The 19492-nt window shown below is 40.9% G+C and overlaps 1 protein-coding gene across 3 annotated transcripts in view; it reads left to right on the forward strand.

The window, feature by feature from the left end:
- Positions 1 to 6782: 6782 nt before the first annotated feature.
- rhobtb4 (Rho related BTB domain containing 4) overlaps positions 6783 to 19492 on the forward strand; it is a 44650-nt gene continuing 31940 nt past the window's right edge. Inside the window, exons 1-2 of one of the 3 annotated variants that reach the window (XM_015972468.3) lie at positions 6783 to 6928; positions 7481 to 7613. The gene's annotated coding sequence lies outside the window, so the exon portion shown is untranslated. Of the gene's footprint in view, positions 6929 to 7247; positions 7614 to 19492 lie in introns of those variants that run through there. The other 2 variants (XM_015972467.3, XM_070546459.1) reach the window with 2 other exon arrangements.

Raw genomic sequence — 19492 nt, forward strand, 5'->3', positions numbered from 1 at the left:
GATGGCTGCCCGACTGACCCAGGTGTGCGTGGCACCCATCGATGGAGGTGGAGAGATGCATGGAGAGATTTAGGGATTAATTCTTGGCAGGGTTGATATCATTGTCTGTTTGATCTTTGTCCACACGGACAAAGTCACACCTCAGTCATCATAAAGCATTTCACATGGAAATCCAGCCTGTTTGGTTCTATTTATGGACATAGCATCCACAAGAAGAAATTGCAGTTAACGAGACCCTGACAATCATGGGATTTCACAGAGGGGTTTCTCCAAATGTAACCACGAGGTGATTGCATGAAGCACTTCTTCTTTTCTGTTTGTTTTAATTTGCTGAAATAGTTTGGAATCAAAATATTAAATGAAATAAAATTAGCCCAGTTTATAAGTGCTGAATTTGGTGCCCTGCAAGTAAAAACTTAAAAATGGACTCAGAGCTTAAAAGAAAGTTTATTTGTATAATTTATAAACATCTATGATGCCTGATTTCCATCCTAACGCTGTGTTCAGAATGTGTTCAACTTGGCCAAAGAGCTCATAGTAATAAGACAAGTGTGTGTTTGTGTGTTCAACATCCACTTTTGCTTCCATAACGCAACTTTGTTTGAGATATCAGGCAGAAGAAAAACAAGCTCTGAGGCACCGAGAGTCCCGTTGTGGTCAAAAAACAAGTCATTTCCATCATTTGATAGCTTGTGTCAAAGGTCAGAGTAGTCGCAGTGCAGGAAAAGCATTTCTGAGTTGATCAAAACTTATTTCAAAAGCAAAAATAAATATCTTGATTTTTTTCATGCACTTTAGAATTACTGTTGATGTGCATTTGAATGCAACAAATATTCAGCCAGCTATATTTAATTGTGTACATTTAGCTGATGAAGTCTTTTCACAGGACTGGGGTCAGCAGTTTGCCCCTCAGAAAAAGACCCCGACAGGGTAACGGGTGAACCACGTACAGCCCTCATTGTGCCCCCATTGTGCCCTTGTGGCTGCATCAACAGTGTGGCCATGTACAGGCAATAGAAAAGTGCTGCAGAGGACACTTTGAGATAAAGGTTTTCAATGAAATGAAGAAGAGTAGAGAACACGAGCCCAGCAGAAGCTGAAACGGATCTGAATGCACGCATGGTCATGTGATTTATGGATTTTCTCTGTGTTCATCAGCAGAATTTAGCAAACATTGTTTAACCACAATGTCAAATACATCTTCTAGAGCTCACTGTTCATCCCAAAGGTTTTTGTTTCATGGCTACAGGAGGATTTTCCAACACACGTCCTAACTCCTGTGTGTGTGGATGTGTGTGCGTGTGAGAGAGAGAGAGATAGCTCACGTGCCTGCTGGCCACAGCTTGAGGGCGGTTGCCTGGAGCTGGAGTCCAGGCAGAGGCAGAAACAAGCCTGGGCAGGTCGCTCCATTCCCTTCTCAGGACAACACTGCTCCTGCTGCTTGGCTCAGGCTGAGCAGAAGTTTTTAGGAAATATGTCACAGACAATCATCTCTCAAAGCTAGCATCTTTGCTTTTGACTTGATGTGTGCTTTGTTGTCCAGACTTTGGTGCTCACGAAACTCTTTTTAAGGGTCCCTTTATTAACGTTGCTTAGAGCATTATTAAGCATTAAAAAGTATTAAATAAAGTAATAACAACTGCCTAACCGTAACATGTAATGCATTACAACCCTAACCCTTATTCCACCCCCCCCCCACCCCCTCATGGCTCTTTGTCCTAACCTTAAAGAGCAAGTCACCCCCTACCCAAGTCTTACTCCATGCCCACTTCCTGTTTGAAAAATGAAACAAATGCTGTTGCCTGGCAGACCGAGAGGGTGGAGCTGCTAACACACACACACACACACACACACACACACACACACACACACACACACACACACACACACACACACACACAGGCTCACAACAACATTGTGACATCATAATGTACCAGCTAACATCATAGTGTACCTCTTAGCCAATAGCAATAGCAGATTTAGGTAGAATGAATACATTTTAACTAAGATGCACTAAAGTGCCAAATTATTGACTACACGTGTCTTCAGCACGATTACATTCTCATTTATATAGTTTATATATATATATATAAAAAAGTGGATTTGGGGGTGACTTGCTTTTTAAGGACACTTAATAGTTATCAATAAAGGCACTTTTATTGTTTAGTGTTTTCGAAACCAGTTTTCTAATTTCCAACCAAACAGGAGTTGGTGTAAGTTTAGTTTAGTCTCTGAGGACAACGCTTGGTAGCTTTTTGAAAAACCAAACACGATTATAGTTTCATCATTAAAATATTAACAATCCTTTAAACGTAGGCTGGGTCAGGTGTGGGTGGCAACAAAATTTAAGGAAGCATGAAAATCATTACAAAAGCAGCATGACTAAAATCAAAACCCTCTCAATTTACAGGTGCAACCGGCTATGCCTGCTAGGGCAACAGAAACTAAGTACACAATACCTGTACTGCCAATGTGAAGTTGCAAAGGACATAATTGTTCTTTTATGTTTTTATTCAGATCCATCTCAGAGAAATACAACTCTAGGCGCTGACACACCTGCATTTCAAAAAAACAAGCAGAGCCCAGAATAATCTCATTACAATTTATCATAAAACCTCTTAGCACACAAGACAATGGTACTTCTTGAAACATGTTATTAACCCTCTAGAGGCAGGCGTTGCAGATTTGCAACGTTAAAACCTACTTACCTGGTTACTCCACCTATGTATTTCATGAGCATTTTTTAACTCAGAAGTACACCTGAAGGACTTAGTTGTTCGTCCTTTTATCAAAACTTATTTTGAGCCTGAGAGGGTTAAATGGTTAAGGGAAGGTGTTGGAAGCATAGCAACACGTCATGAAAGCAGCAAAAAACTAACCTGACCCACTGCATTCACTATCACTGCAACACATTTTTACATTTCTAAGAAAGGAAACTTTGTTCTTTAGTGTAGATTCGACCACAAACTGTTTTATCTCATTTTGTTGCCTGTAGAAACTGAACACTTTGGTTGCTGATGGGATTCTGTAGGTAACTCAATACGTCAACAATGCTGTTCTCTATTTGCTATTCAATATATGTGAATAGAAAGTCTGGCCACAACCATAGACAGAACTCAGTTGTGAGACGAAATCTAAGGTTGTCTTTCAAATTGTCTCCGCGCACAGTTGGACAGTGCTAGGACCAATCAGAGCAAGGAACAACACAACGTATTCTTCGCTACAGAAATCAGTTAGCGGGGCAGTCTGCCATACACCGTGGAAGAAGAAGAAGCAAATACATCCTGTTTTATAAATTAATTACTCAAAGTAACTGTGCGTATTTTCCCTGGCAAAAGGGGGCAGTAGATGCGCAAATCATTGTAAGAAAGCATTATTTTTGTGTTCAACAGGGTTGTACGAACAGATGGCCATTAGGGTCAAAAATCCTTGGGAGTGCAACCTCCAGCAAATAACAAGAACATCAGATTCCCTTTCATCACTGGCAATGATTGAAGAGGTAAATATGTAAAAGAACAATGTTTATTAATGCTGAACGTTTTGTAACCATTTGTTACAAATCAGTAAATGCATTATGTCCTCCCGGGCTTCCATAGATGAAAACATGGCATCCAATATGGCATTGCCCAGAGGCTCCCATGTTTTTAGACCCAATTTTTATGGTTACATGTTATGAAACCACCAGTATTTTTCAACTGGGTATCATTTAATTCATTTACAACATTTCAATGGATATTTCCAGAGATTAATGGTATAAGCTACACATTGTCACTTTAAGCACCTTTTTATGATCATGTTTCAAAGAAAACCCAAGACTAAATTGTCCAAAGTTAATGCCAAAAGTGTTTGAGTGCTGTTCCATTGCAGCACTGGTGCTAAGCCCACTCAACGTAACAAACATAGATCTGTGTTTGGCTAGACGTACAATTGCTCTGTCCAATGGTAGACCTGCTGAGGTTACAATGGAGCTTGGCTAGACAGTCCTGCAGAGCAAAATATGTTGCTACTGCTGCGGTTTGTCTAGATTTCTATAGTTCTAAAACATTTTTGAGGACACTGGTGAGCAAAGTGTCCCAGTGAAAATGTTCTGCACTTTGGTGCAAGTTTCTCAAGGTATCTACAAACCCAGTCGTTTTGAAATATGCTGAATTGGTGTTAGGAGGGATAAACAGGTGTAAAATGGCTTCCAGCTAAATATAGACTGCATATTTTGCACAAGCCTTGCACAAACTTTGGTAGACGTGTTGAGGCCTGAGACACTTAAACAGGCATCAGCAATAAAGCTAGGAGGAAGGATCACCAAATCCTGGTCCTTGAATGGCCACCATCCATCCTGCTTCTGATTCTAATAAATTGATCATTAATAGGCTTTTGTAAAACTAATTTCTGACTCTCCTGACAATTATTTTGTCGTTATTGCCTCCACTGTGGTTCTTGGTTTCATTTGTTTTCTACAAGTTTCTTATCTTAGTTTTCTGTCTGTGTCTGTTTTCTGTGCCAGGTCACCTGGTTCGCCCTGGTTTCTGTTGTGGATTCTGTTTTTGGATTATTCCGTCCTCGGCAGAGTTTTCTATAAATAAAGATTTATGTAGATTATTCTGCTTCCTGCCTCCATGAGTTCTGAACTTGGGTCCTCTGAAACTTTGAATCACAACCTAATTCTAACATGGTTATGTTCTTTTAATGAAGTTTTATTAAAAAAAAGGATAGGTCAATAACATGACACTCAGCTCACCAATAAGCAAGCTTTTTGCTCCCATACTGTGAATTCATGAGCAATTGTGGATGCATCAGCAAACTCTCCTTTTGAGTTCTTAAAAGAACTGTGATCTTATATTTGCTGTTGTCTTTAAATAGAAAATATTTTTAAAAAATTGGAAAAGAAACTTCCAGGTGTGAAATCAGAAGTTTCAAGGTTTTAATTTCAGCAGATGGAGACAGAGCTTCAAAGGTGTGAAACACTGAAAAACCATTTTAAAAATATTTTCTCTGATTAAAATTTATCACTCTGAAATTTTCATGCAGGCTGAGCATGAAAATAGTCTCCTACACTTATCTTCTGCATTATCTTCTGATAGAAAATAGACGATGAAACACCAGGATTTGAAAATCCTGAATGATTTTCTGTATGTTATACTGTCACTTAACATTCACACCAACAGGGGATGGCTGTTGATGGTTTAGCAATCAGGAGACAGCAGATCATGTCTCAGCTAGCGATGGTTTGTTTAGCAACTCCACCACACAGCAGAACTCCTCAGGCTTGTGTTATTTGTGGAGATTAAATTCCAATGTTGCAGAGCAAACAGAGTCAGCTGTAGTGATGTTGCTGGTATCCAATCCAAGGAGAGATGTCCAAATATCAGGAAATAGGACTCAAAACCTGCCGTCTGAAGCTCAGCTCGGATGTGGCTCAATTGGTGCACCAGTGCAAGCTATCAATGAAAGATCCTGGAGAAAAATGTGTGTAATGCTGGATGGAAATCAATCTTGTGACATTGCAGAAGCTTATCGAAACAATGCCACAGCAAATGTGTGCCATAATCAAAGCTAAAGGCGGTGCAACAGAATATCAGTTTTTGTTTGGTGGTGACTATTTGGGGGGGGGGGGGGGGGGTATCAATGCAGCACACTGAAAAATAGAGTAAAGAGTGTTAGAAAATATTTTATTCTGATACAGACACATTATGTTGGGATACAACCTTATGCCAGTCAGTCACATCCATGGTTTTCCAACTATTGCTTTTAAAACTCCCCAAATTTTGTCACCTTCTGCATGATTTCTGATATTGGTTTATGAACTGGCAACATTTCTTATAGATGTAGGACCTGGAGTCCTCTTTATGACATTTTGTTTTGCCATCTTGACCTGGTTTTCATCTGACAAGGATAAAGGGGCCACCCCATCCTTTAATAAGTAGGTGTTTCAAGCCTTGGGTTGTATAACCCAACCCAACTAAACCCAATCCAACCTGACCCGACCCGACCTGACCCGATTCGACTCGACTCGACCAAACCCGACCTAACCCAACATTTCTTAATAACAACAACAAAGTTGGCCAAAGTACTACAATGTAAAACTTAGAAAAAAGACAGAATAAAATAAAATCACATATAACATATGATAAAGTAACAAAAATAAATAAATAAAACAAGAAAAAACAGATCAACTTCACATATTCTGATTGAGACACTTTATTTTCTTTCTAATCAAATTTGTAGTAGACAGCACCCTGATCATTGTGTCTGAAATAGCATGAATTGTGAGTTTTGAGACATGTACAGCCTATGCGGTCAGGGAGAGGGGACCTGCTTGAACATCATTAATGTCTGATATTAGTTTTTATCTGTGGTGGCAAAAAGGATAAGGTCTTTGTATATACCCACATGGTGCTGTCATGGAAATGTGGATAAATGCAATATTTCACTTTCCTTTTACTCTAAAAGGCAACAGTTTTGTTGACAAAAGAAACAGAAGGGTTCAACTTGAACATGTTTCGGTTTTTAAAGCATTTTTAAAATTCTAATCGAAATGAAGCTTGAAGTTTGCAGACCTTTGTGTAATAGAAGAGCCAATCATCTCCATCAAAATTGGTGACCCAAATGAATCAGACATTTGATTAAAAAAGAGATGCAGAAGGAACCTTGGCGTGTCCTCTCTCCGTGCGCACCCCACCACCCTGCAGCGAGCCTGGTGGCTGGCCCTGGCGCTACTTTATGAATGAATGGGTGTGGCGCGGCTGGCTATAATGAGACTGTCGTCACTGCGCTTGTAGATAGACGGGAGCGAGCTGTCCATGAAGGATGGTCCTGACTGAAACCTAACTGCTGCCTCCAGACAGGAAGGAAGCAAAAGGGGAGGAGAGGAGGACCGTCTGCAGCCACATCTCACCCCTCAGTCCGGATCCAACTTCGGGCAGGAAATCTGGTGAGACAGAGGACTTAAATTCGAAGAAGTTTCAGTAAAAAGTCTCCATCGCGATGATGCGAATTCCTACGCAAATGCGTGGCAATCATATTTAATTACTCTTAAAGCCGCGGCGCGTTTTTCTCCACGTGTCTCCCCCATCCCGCTACTTGAAGGTGTGACAGAAACAACAAAGAGGAACGTGGAAAAACTCTCATCAGGACCACAAGCAGGACGAGGCAACCCAAACAGACATCAGCTCACAATAGAGGGCGGGCGGAGCGCAGTGGGATGGGGGTGGGCTGCTCACAAACAAGAGCGCGTCTGCCTGCGGGGTTTTGCAACATGCAGCAGTATTCGTGTAATTACATTCCTCCTGGCGTCTCCCGGCTGCAACAGTCGGGAGGATTTTTCGTCTGTCTGCTCTGGCAGATCCGCATCAAAGACGAAATAAGACGATAATTTGATTACTTAAAAAGAAGCAAAAGTTCAGGATTTTGTGAGTTTTGATTGCAGATGGTGTCGTCATAGAAGGTGCGCTCGGGAGTGATCTGATTTGCTTGTCCGTCACAGTTTGATGGGGAGAAGAAGCGAGAGAGGATCGCAGCTCTGGAAGTGAAGGAGGAGGTGTGCATCTGAAGTGGACCGACGAGGGGGCAAAGGAAGAGGGACCTGAGACTGAGTGCAGAGGATAAACGCGTTAACGGTAGGAGCTACGAGTATTAATGCACGCGCGTATGACTTGTGATTTAATCTTTAGAGCTGCAGCTGGAAAAGGGCTTGTGCAGATACATGTGGACAGACAGTGAGAGGTTGCATAACGGTTCACTCAGGGTTGTTCCCTGCTCTGTACTTATAGGACCTCAGCAGAACTTCACCAGAGTTCTGCACCAAATGACCCAGTTGTAGCACCTGACTCTTGCTTTTTTAAGATGAGCCACATTCCTGAAAACAACATAAGTGTGTCTCATAGACAAGACAAAAGCTGCAAGTAACAGACAATTTAATGATGCATTTCACATTTTGGCATATTTCAGAATGGCTGTCTTCTTCTCTTGCTTTTCAGAAAATTCCTCATGTGACTAAGATTTAAAGTGTCCAATAGATTTATTCACTAGGTTGGAAATGTTTTTCAAAAGCAGCCATCTAAAGTTAGGCAACTGTGTTAAAGTAAAAAAAAACAAAAAAAAAAAAAAAAAAAACAGCATAATGAGGCAAAATCATGAAAAAGAAACATTAGTTTACAACTTGTCTTGATTTTGCTTTGTTTTGTGGAAATGAAGTTTAGTTTTTTCAGTAGAGACGCTCCACCACCTGCACCCCAGATTAGTGAGGTCAGCTGACAGATGGAGTCACTCTGTCTCCACACAGAGCTCGCTCCAGTTAGTGGCCAAAGTCTGGAAGGAAACTCTCAGACAACAGTCCAAACACCATCAATCCATGATGCCTGTGAGACTTGTTTTTTACCATTCCTCCCAGAATGTGGTGGGTGTGGGGATCATAGTGTTTTTCTATCAGCTGTGGAATTTGAACCATTCTTCCTTTTGGGTGAGGCCCGTCCCTCTGTCTCAGCTCAGAGGAGTGCTGTCTCAGAGGAGCCTCTCTCCCTGTGTGTGTGTGTGTGTGGGTGGGGGGGGATAAGTGTGGCTTTCCAGTGAGGTTACACACCAAACATTTCTGGCTGCTTGATAGCCGTTCAGTGACCTAAGTTCACACAGCTGGGAGACATATAAGAAGCAGTGTCTTTGTGTGGGCCGAGCACTGTCCCACACACATGTGCACACACACACACCCACACACACCCACACACACACACACACACACACACACACACACACACACACACACACACACACACACACACACACACACACACACACACACACACACACACACACACACACACACACACACACACACACACACACACACACACACACAAGTTCTGCATGTCCTTAGGGACGACTCCTCTAAGCTTCCAATCAGCGTAAGGGCTGGGCTGTTTTGTTTTATTTGTGCAGGAGATACTTCTAAAGTTAAGGTGAGTGTGTTGGTTGCAGTGGCGGATCTGAGATTTGTCTGTGTGGGGCTGCCAAGGGGGCTACAATATTTATAGAAAAGTCAAGCATTAGTCAAACATCCTTACAAAATATTTCACACTGGAAATTCTTCTTTTGCTCATTAGCAGTACTAGTGGTTAGACTTGGAGTTGCATCCACTTTTAATCTGACAAAAGACAGGACAGTGGCCTTTCAGAAGGCCAATTAGATTTCAGCAGGGACTAATGCCCCTGTTGCCTTGCCCCTAGAGCCTTCAGTGGTTGGCTGCAATTATTATAAATAAAAAACACTCAAATACATGTACACATATCCTCATGGGTCAATGTTTGCGGACAAAAGGCTCACACACTTCTTCTACTCCCAGCGCCACATGATGTTTGTACTCTTTGTGAGAGGGAGGGAAGACTTAAGATAGAGAAAAAGATCAAATCATTTTGCAAGAGGTGGCCTCTAGTATGTTTCTTATTGGCTGCTTCTTCACCGACTTCGTCTGGAGCAAAAAATTAAATAAAAAAACATCAGAAAATATGCATGCAAGTCCGAATGAGCCAGGCTGGAGAAAGAACACAGGCCCAGTGTGCTGAGATGAGGAGGGGAGAAGAGGAGCAGAATGCTTGAAAACAAATAAGAGAGAAACCAAGCTTTGGAGAGCGGAGAGTAGGGAGGGTGCAGAACCAGAGGAAGAGGGACACGTAGGGGTTTTGGCTGGGGGGGGGGGGGGGGGGATTGGCGTTGAGGTTGCCTTGGTACCGAAAAAGAAAACACAGAAGAGAGTCTGTGCCAGATTGGAAATTTGAGAGTAAACACGATAAATCAAACACATCCTTTACTATTCCTTTAAGAAGCAGCTTTGACAGATAATATTTTAGCTGGCCTTAAAACGGAACGTACACAATCCATGACTTTCACTTTCTTGTGGATGAGTGCATTAAAACACCTGACTGAGGTCTGCTCCCGTGTGGGGGAACGAGTCGTTTCCGTGCTGAGAGGCGAGGATAAGAAGGTGTTGTGTTATGAGCTAAAGCAGGACAGGGCTTGCGTCGGACCAAGTGGGCAAGAGGAGATAAGGAACACGGTTCAGCTGAGAGCTGGTTGTTTTCGCCCGGCCCCGAGTGTTTTTGTCTGGAGCGGGGCCAGACTCCGACAGAGGGATGTGCTCAGAGGTCTAGGATGGCTGCACTGATAGGGAGGCATATTGCACCACATCACTGCTGACAGAATCCACAGTAAAGGTTCTGGGTCAGAGGTCAGATGCAGCAAGATTAGTTTCCTTTTTGATTTCCTTGATGCTTTTTGTGATTTCAAATAATCCTCAACATCGTTCCTCAGATTCAGTGATTTTTCTGTGCAGGAATCTCTGCCTGCACATATTTTCTACATGGCCTGACTTACTTTAAAATGAGTTAAGAGGTCTATGAGAGAGGTCAGGATCAGTCAGAGTTACAGTAAAGGAGGAAGTCTGGAGATGGGGGGGATTTGATACTCGGGATTAATTGTTGCTCTGAAATTAAAGGACAGAAATTCTTGTCATCTGCACAGATAAATAAAGAGTGCTCTGCTATTTTTGTCTGAGTAAACAACATCTGAAATATGCAATTTTGCACACTGTTGATAATTTGAATATTAGATTTAATTTAACTCCTTAAAATGTAAACTTTAGTTTATTTGGGGCTTGGCAACGGTGTTTTCTTTGTTTTTCCTTTTTTGTATCAGAGTGGTGAAGACGTACCATCCTGTGTGTGTGTGTGTGTGTGTGTGTGTGTGTGTGTGTGTGTGTGTGTGTGTGTGTGTGTGTGTGTGTGTGTGTGTGTGTGTGTGTGTGTGTGTGCATGTGCATGTTTGTAATAGGTGTGCAACTGCACATGCAATTAGATCCCAGGGAGTTTATTTTTTTAGCATCTGCTCCCCTCATTTGTGGCAGAAAGCTGATCCTCTCAGGAGAATTGGCTCCATCATATGACTGAGGGTATGCCATTTAGGAATTCATGTGTGTGTGTGTGTGTGTGTTTTTCAATCATAGATTGCGTTTCAGACAAGATCTAAAGCCTTTATAGTGAAAGTTGCACACATGTGCGTGCTGATTGCAGCTGAACAGGTGACCCTGGAGCTTAACCCCACTCACACTATGAACTTTACTATGTCTGCATAGACCCAAACAGCCCCATATGTCGAGCTTCTGTGCTGTTTTGATACAGTGATAATCTCCAGCTAGCATCTCTGTCCTTTTCAGTGCCTGCAAGGCTTATATCTTGTCTGCTTACATATAGCCTGCCCGTCTGCCCTCCTGCCTTTTTTTTTCTTAACTCTCCCAAACTGAGAACTAAGAGACCCCAGTTAGCTCCTACAGTATGTTGGCATCAGTGGTTCTTCTTGGGTGAAAAGTGGTGATGCTGAATTACAACTCAGGGAGCAACAGTTAGCATCTAAATATCATCACAGAAAACAAATCTGTCAGCACACTCAACCTGAAGCACATAGATTTCAAATCCACCAAATATCGTAACTGCTAACACACTGACACATTCCTGCCCTCCTTAAGTATGTGTGTGTTTTAGTTAAAGCTGCAGGCTTTAAATTGTTATGCACAGTGAAAAAACACACACCCAAGGGTGTCATTCCTGCTAATCAGGGTTTGACTTGTTTTATGTTGGTCAACCCACTCGTGAAACCACCAGATCTCAATCGTGTTTACAAGTGTCTCCCAGTTAAGGTGTTTCCTTTCATTGCTGTTACTGATGCATTGTTGGAGCATGCCCATCATCTTTTTTTTCAGCACGCTGACGAAACCTGACTGACACCCTCTTGTGTGCATTTTCAGCCTTTCCTCACACCTTCCTGAATGAATGAGTCAGTTATGGGAGCTGATGGTGGCACGAGTGCAGATGAGAGCTCTGTCATCATCATCCCAGACAAACGTTTGGCTAATATCTCTGTTTTTGTTTTTCTCACATGGAACTATTCAACTAAACCACCACTTTGGTGCATTAGTTTAGTATTATTGGCTCAAATACATTTTTACTGCTCACCTTCAAAAGATTAAAATAGGTTAGGAAAATGTGTTTAAATCACTGCACATGTTTTAATTCAACTCACATAAGGTGATCGTTGGATGTAAATTTGTTACTGGATAGCTTTTGGAGCCCTGAAACGGCTCATTCATGAAGGTACTGAAAATGTTAAAATATGTGAGAGGGATTTAGCGTTAAGAACTTTCTGAACATGTTTTGAATCGACCATAGAACTATTATAATTTGAGAAAAAAGTCCTAATACATCTCATTCAAAGTGACGACAGATTGCACCAGCAATTGTGATATCATCCAAGATTTTGCATGATAGCATTTGACCAAAATAGCAATTTAACTAATCTTAGCTAACAGCTATGACATCCATTCCATAAGAAAGGAAACAAGAAAAAGGAAGAGTTTATACAAGGCACGCACACGCACATGCGCGCGCGCGCGCACACACACACACACACACACACACACACACACACACACACACACACACACACACACACACACACACACACACACACACACACACACACATTGTGTGCATTTTAAAATAAAAACAAAACTTAAACCAGTTTTGTTGTATCAAGCAGGATCATGCAAGGAAAGGTGGTTGTCGTTTTCCAGGTGTTTGTGTGTGTGTGATGTTGGAATGTTTTATTTTCATTTCTGTATTAATATTTGATCAAGCTGACCATTATGGTTCCCACCAAATATCATGTGACACTTAACACAAAGGCATTAGACAATATCAAATGTTATTTTATGCAAAAAAAATGACTTCCTGAGTTGTCTAAACCTCCATTTATTAGTTTTTTTTAACGTTATTTGTCGTTTTTCTTTGACCGAATTATCAGTCGTGCAATAGGTGTTTTAATCCAAGCTTAAAGCATTTAAAAATGCATTGCATTGGATGCTTAAACTGAAGTTTGCAGTAGATACCGGTGGATGTTTCATTGAACTGTTCCTGAGTTCCTCACAAGTATTAGGAATAAGCTTTCATCAAAGCTTCTGCATTAGTGTAAAAGAACTTCCAGGCCCGTGCCCTTCTTCAAACGATCTGAACCTGTGTGGCTGCGCTTCAGCTTGGCAAATAAATGACATGTGGTCACAGTGTGCGGTGATTATTTCATGCTGTTTGTACACCAGGTCACAGCGCAACAGTGCAGAAATAACTGAACGCTAGTATGGATTTTTCCATCACACTATTCTAGGACGCATGCCGTGCACAGTGCATCAGCCGTGACTGGGCCCGTGTGTGTGCACATTTGTGTGTATTTGCTCTCTTGTGTGTTGGAGTAAAAAAAAAACAATAGAGACGCATAATTCCATTACAGCAAATGCATGTAGAACTTGTTCTATTTCATTGCTGTTTGATGAAAATCATTTGTGTGTGTGTGTGTGTGTGTGTGTGTGTGTGTGTGTGTGTGTGTGTGTGTGTGTGTGTGTGTGAATGATTTGAGGACAGCTGAAGGATTACATGCTTGTCTATTTCCTGAGAAAATGCCCACATAGGATTAAAAAAATCCACTCAGAGCTCCATTGAATAAAATTAAAGTGAATTGCTTTCAAAATGAATGCTTTTCATCTTTCAACAGGTTTGTTTTTGTGGAACACAATGTGAGGAACTCAGCACAGCAACTCAGACGCACAGACAGGCAGGCTATTTGAAGTAAACACACAAATAAGGCCCTTCCTGTTAAACCCTGGCTCTTTGTAAGAAAATTTATTTGTGTCTCAGTCTGTCTGTGATTTTTTAATACGCTGTTTATTCTGGTGTACTTCCCCCGCCCCTCTCCGATTTCTGCTTTCTATTCCTGGATCTGTGTTCAATGATTTTGCAACATAAATCAGAATAACCTTTCTCTGTGATGGGAAGATATTTCGCAGCAACTAAAATGAGTCTGATTTTCAGGAGGTTAAATGGAAGACAAAGGAATGACAAAGCACAGTTAGATTATTTTAAATAAAATAAAGGATATATATGTAACTTTGGAATCACATTTTGATTCATCCTAGCAATTAGCAGCAATTAGCAAAAAGCCAGGATAAAAAAATTCTTCCAGTTTACGAGAAAGTAAAAATAAAATAGATATTTTCCTTATGGGGGCTAACTCCGCGGGACACCCTTGTGCCTTTTTAGTCAGTTCAGACATCCAAACATAAGCTATCAAAGATATAAAGTGTTTTTTTATTTACTAATTAGGTTATTCGTAAGTATTTACACATTTTTGGTTGTTAAAGTGCTCCATTTGGGTGGCCTGAAGACTAGATCGGTCACTCGCTATCTTTTTCTGCACAGATTCTGCAGCATATCTTAACCATTCACTTGGTTCAACTTGTTCTTCCAGCTTATGGGTCGAGGCATGATGAGAAATTACTGAAGGATTTGTTTGAAAAGTCTCATTGGGACTTTTGAAACACGTTGCCGGGTTAGGGTTAGGGTGACAATTTGACCCTCGTAACTAAAAGCTCACAGAGATTCTCATGCTTCTCTGCTCCAACCCACCTGATCTGAGTAAATGGATGACTAACAGGCTTCTGCAGAACTTGAGGACATTCCAAAGACATAATTCAGTCCTTGAATCTGCATGTTAAACTTGGAAATAACAAAAACATGCAGGATAGTGGTCCTTGAGGACTAGGAGCGGACGCCACTGGTCCAACTCATTACCTGGAAGACACATGCAGCCTTTCATTTGTTGGAATTTGTAAATTTCACCAGCTGAGAGGGACTGAGAAACTTATGAAAGTGTGTATTTAGTTGGGTTGATGTACTGGCTGTGTGCAGCGTGATTTCAATGGGGCTATAGCTCTGCTTTTCTGGGCCTGACTGAAGTCCAGAGGTGTTTGTCTTGGCTTCACTCTCTGTTTAATCAGACTGTTTCCAGAGGACTAACTGACCTGTGCAAAGGCCAGGCATGTTGCGCTTTCCTCTACTTTTCTTTGACCAGCTCAGACCTCATGGTGGTCATCAGTCCGGTCACCATGTGCCTTTTCCACTTCATTTATTTCTAAGCCATGCACTTATTGTTTACTTTTCCAAAATAATCTTTAAAGTTAGACTGAAATAATGAGAGAAAACGGTTATCAATATACTCAACATCACAACAGAAAGCAGTCAGGTGTAACTTTGTAGGTCAGATAAACAAACCTCCTACCGTTCATCACCCATTGATCTGCCTTTAATGCACTTGTCAATAAAGCTCTTAAATGTGGTGCATAATGCTCTGCATAATGTCTGATGGTGAGCTTTCTGTGCTGCAACGGAACTAAAGTATCTGCTGTGTCAGTCAAGCATTTCACACAGACAAAAACGTTCCCATGTCACCCACTGAGTTAGTAAACACCAGTCTTTTGTGTTTGTTTACACACATCACATAAGTGAGTAATAAGTTGCTCCCATCATGATAAAAGAAGATTTTACCTGAAATCAGTTAGAACAACAATGAGCTCGTAGTGTTTCTGAGTTATTCTATAAAGCGATTTCAGCAGAAGACTTCTCTTGTTTTAAAGCATTTGAAGCTTTTGAAGCATCCACTAGTCAGATCTGAAACACTGACCCGTGTGTTTATTCGCTGTGTTGCTCAGTGGGATGTTGAACTGCTGGACAGCAGAGGCTGTTGGTTAAGACTCGATCAGGCAGAACTGCTGCAACACTGGATTGCTTACTTTTCAGCCTCTGTTTTTGTCCCAGAGTCATGGAAACCATTTCTGCAAGTTCTAAATGGTTCAAATCTGGTGACACTGGTGTCCTCTATAACCTTAATTTGTCCCTCAGTTTGAGATTTCACCTGACTATGGCCCTTCAAGAGACTCTTCCTTCCTGGTATCCATCCTCATTCCCATATTTCCACACATATTTCACCCAAGTCCACATAGATGCAAACTTGGGTGAAGTGTATTACCCACAATCCATTGGTGCGGAAAAAAAGGTTCAAGTGGCTTTTCTAAAAAAAAAAAAAATCTAATGAAAGTGGTTCATTTTTAGGATGATTAGTAGATGCCCTGAAATTTTTAGGCAAAGCAGCAATGAATTTAAATTTACTTCAAATAATTGTTTGGTTGCTTATTCAAAAGTTGTTAATAAAGCTTTTTTGATCACATTGACCAGCATCCCAGCATGCATTGCGATTGATGACGCAATGCTCCCTGTCTCAGTTCAACAATTATTTGCTCACTTGTGTACTACGCACTCAAAGCCTTACTGCACAATTTCTTCAAGTGCACTTTGCTGAAAACCACAGGGCGCAGTATTGGGATTGGGCCTTGTCCTATTTCTCCTTTGGCTTCCTGACTCCCGGACCCCGCATCCAACCAAGCATTCAGCCTAAAAGCATTTAGATCCCTCCTTTTCTATGAAGGCCTTAGAGCTGCGTAAATCAGCAGTCTAGCACTCATTTATCAAGACAGTAAAACAGTCTTTCACTTTAAATGAGTCTTCTTATGAATCAATCAAGTCTGTTACATTTTCAGAGAAGTGAACTACACCTTGAAGGGGTTGGACCTGCAGATTAAGAGCCTAATAAGATTAGCCCTGCCACTTGCCAGCCACAGATTATGAAGCACCTCTGCTGACCTGCGTGGCTCCATCCGGGAGACTTGGGATGTTTGCCTGAGTGCATGCAAAAAAAAAATATATATATATATATGCATTTATGTTCATTTGAACTGACTGCATTTTCATGTTTTCTTATATTCCTGTCATTTGAATTGAACTGTCAAATTATGAAGTCATACATCACATTAAAACTCCCAGACAGACACAAGTTGTGTTAAACTCAGAGTACAGAGTGGCTGAGCACTTGAACAATCAGCATCTCAAAATAGAAAATATGACTTCTAGCTTTTCTTCTGTTATTTTACAACACAAACAAAACCCTTCAGCAGGTGCAAAAGTTTCTGAAATTTGATATTTTTACTCAGTTTCCTCATTTAAAGTGAAATATTTTCATTGCCTGTACACGGACAGTGGTGTGTCCAGGTCTTTTAAAATAGGGTTTCTCAAGTGGGGCACTTGTTTGGGGGGGGGGGGGGGGGGCACCTATGTTATTTATTTATTTATTATTTTAAGCATTCTAGTACATTTGTGCCATGATTCTTCTTCTTCTTCTTCTTCTTCTTCTTCTTCTTCTTCTTCTTCAAGTACAACCTTTCAGTATCTTTACTTTAAGAATTTTCTTGAGGCCTTTTATTTACTTTCACTCCACTACATTTTAAAGCAATTACATGTACTTCCCTGAACTATCTGTTTTTTAAAAGCGATTTTAAAGGTGTGGTTGATTGAAATAAAAATGTTTTCATTTTTAATGATTTTTTCTGATTATAATCAGTCACTCTGAGTTTTTCATGCAGGCTGAACATGAAAACAGTCTTTGACACTGATCTCCTGCTTTAGCTTCCACCGTCTTTAAGCACACTTACACACACACACAATGCATATTTAAATGTTAGTTGAATTTTTTTTTTTACTTCTTTAACATTGAAACACGTTAGAACGTGCATTAATAATTTTACTTAAGTTAACAAGTTCTTGGATACTTCCACTTTTAGTTAGATCATTTCTTTTCATTGCAGAGTTCCTTTAACATGATGCTGATGGTGGATGATGAGTGCTTAGCCCCACAGCTGTAACTGCGTTAGGAGACAGAAGGCACCTAATGAGAGACAGTGTGAAGTTTACAGGTCCTGCTTTTAGACTACCAATGACCAAACTGTGAAACACCAAAGTTGTTGTTGATGTAATAATCAGTATTCTGTTCAGTCTCAGATGAATTGTGGGTTGATGAATAGAGAGACCCACCCCGTTCTACACCAGATTCCTTCACTTTTACTCAGCCCGGCCTCCATCCTATCAGTTCCTCTCACAGCCTTTGCCCCAGTCTTTGAGACCACTTTACATTCTTCACATATTCCACCATCACGACCCATCGTCTCCAGCCCAGACATCTGCGTTTTAGCTAATAGCACGTTTGTTTGCAATATGACGTGCTCTCATTTAGATGCTGCAGATAGAAGAGATCTGTTAAATGAGTCGAGAATTAAAATTACACTTCATTCTTTTGTTACGACTGCAGCTTATAAATATCGTGCTTCTTGGCTGTTGATGTGATGCAATTAAAAAGCTTTTTTTCCCACCAAATCTTTTCAATGTACAATTTACACATTTCTTTATGTTCCAATGTGTAACTTTGGTTCGTTTATTTAATTTTGAGATGTCTAATTTTAGGAAACAAAGCAGGAAAATAAACTAAAAGCGAAACAAGTATTTAGATGCTCTGTGGTGTAGCCTTACTGAGTTTCTGTGTTCCCACAATTAGGAATGCAGTGATTTCATAAGAATGTAATGAGGCAACATTTTAGATAAGACAATCAGCTGATAACAGGAAGTAAACAACATTTGGTTGTAGCCTGGTTTATTTTTCTCAGCCCTCATAAAAGATTGAATAATTTTAAACAGCATGACCATCACCAAAGAGCTTGGAAGAAGAAGACGAAGAAAAGATCATTTCTATAGCGCCTCTCAAGATAAAAATCACGAGGCGCTTCACCAAAACAAAAAATGTCAAAATATAAAAAAGAATTTAGAAAATGCTTAAAAATATATTTAAAATGAGCAAAACATAGACAATTGTGATTAAAAAATGTTAGGAAAGAGAGAGAGAGAGAGTGAATAGGAAAGAAGGAAATCAGTGGATCCTGAGGAAGGTGGAATAGGTGGGGAGAGCAAAATAAAGAGCGAGGGGTTGAAGAAGGTCATACAAAAGCCAGCTTGAACAAGTGAATCTTCAACTGTCTTTTGAAGGAGACCACTGAGTCCACTGATCTCAGGCTCAGGGGGAGAGAGTTCCAGAGTCTGGGGGCCACAGCAGCACATGATCTGTCACCTTTGGTTTTTAGCCTGGTGCTGCACAACCAGTAGGCTTTGATCACTGGACCTCAGGGACCTGCTGGAGGTGTAGGGACTAAGAAGATCACCAATGTAAGATGGTGCTTGTCCATGTAAGGCCCTATAGACCAGAACCAGGATCTTGAAATGAACCCTGAAGTTGACTGGCAGCCAGTGAAGCTGGAGGAGAAGCGGGGTGATGTGGGTGTGTTTGGAGGACTTGGTCAGAAGCCGAGCACAGGCATTCTGAACCACCTGTAGATGGTGGCTTTTATAAACAAGGAGCGCAGCAGTGGCAAAGCTCTGTTACTTCTCTGTGTAACAAAACAATGTGTGCATGTTAGTTTGATTGTGATGGAAGCATTTGAGTTTCTCTGTGTTTGAGTGTTTTTTAATGTGGCTCTATTAGAGATTGAACATCAAACAAGCTGATTTCTCTCTAGTCTTCGGTCATTTTGGTGTCTGATATCTCTTTCTAAGAAATAAAAACTGAAAAACATCACAGAAATCAGAGCAAACATGAGCAAACATGTCCTGCGACGCATAGCACAATGATCTCATCTTTAAATGTGTCTCAGCTAAAGCATTCATGTAATCTGTGTCTGCCTGTGTCGTGGTGA

This window comes from Nothobranchius furzeri, chromosome 17, assembly GCF_043380555.1.
Source record: "Nothobranchius furzeri strain GRZ-AD chromosome 17, NfurGRZ-RIMD1, whole genome shotgun sequence".
Lineage (NCBI taxonomy): Eukaryota > Metazoa > Chordata > Actinopteri > Cyprinodontiformes > Nothobranchiidae > Nothobranchius > Nothobranchius furzeri.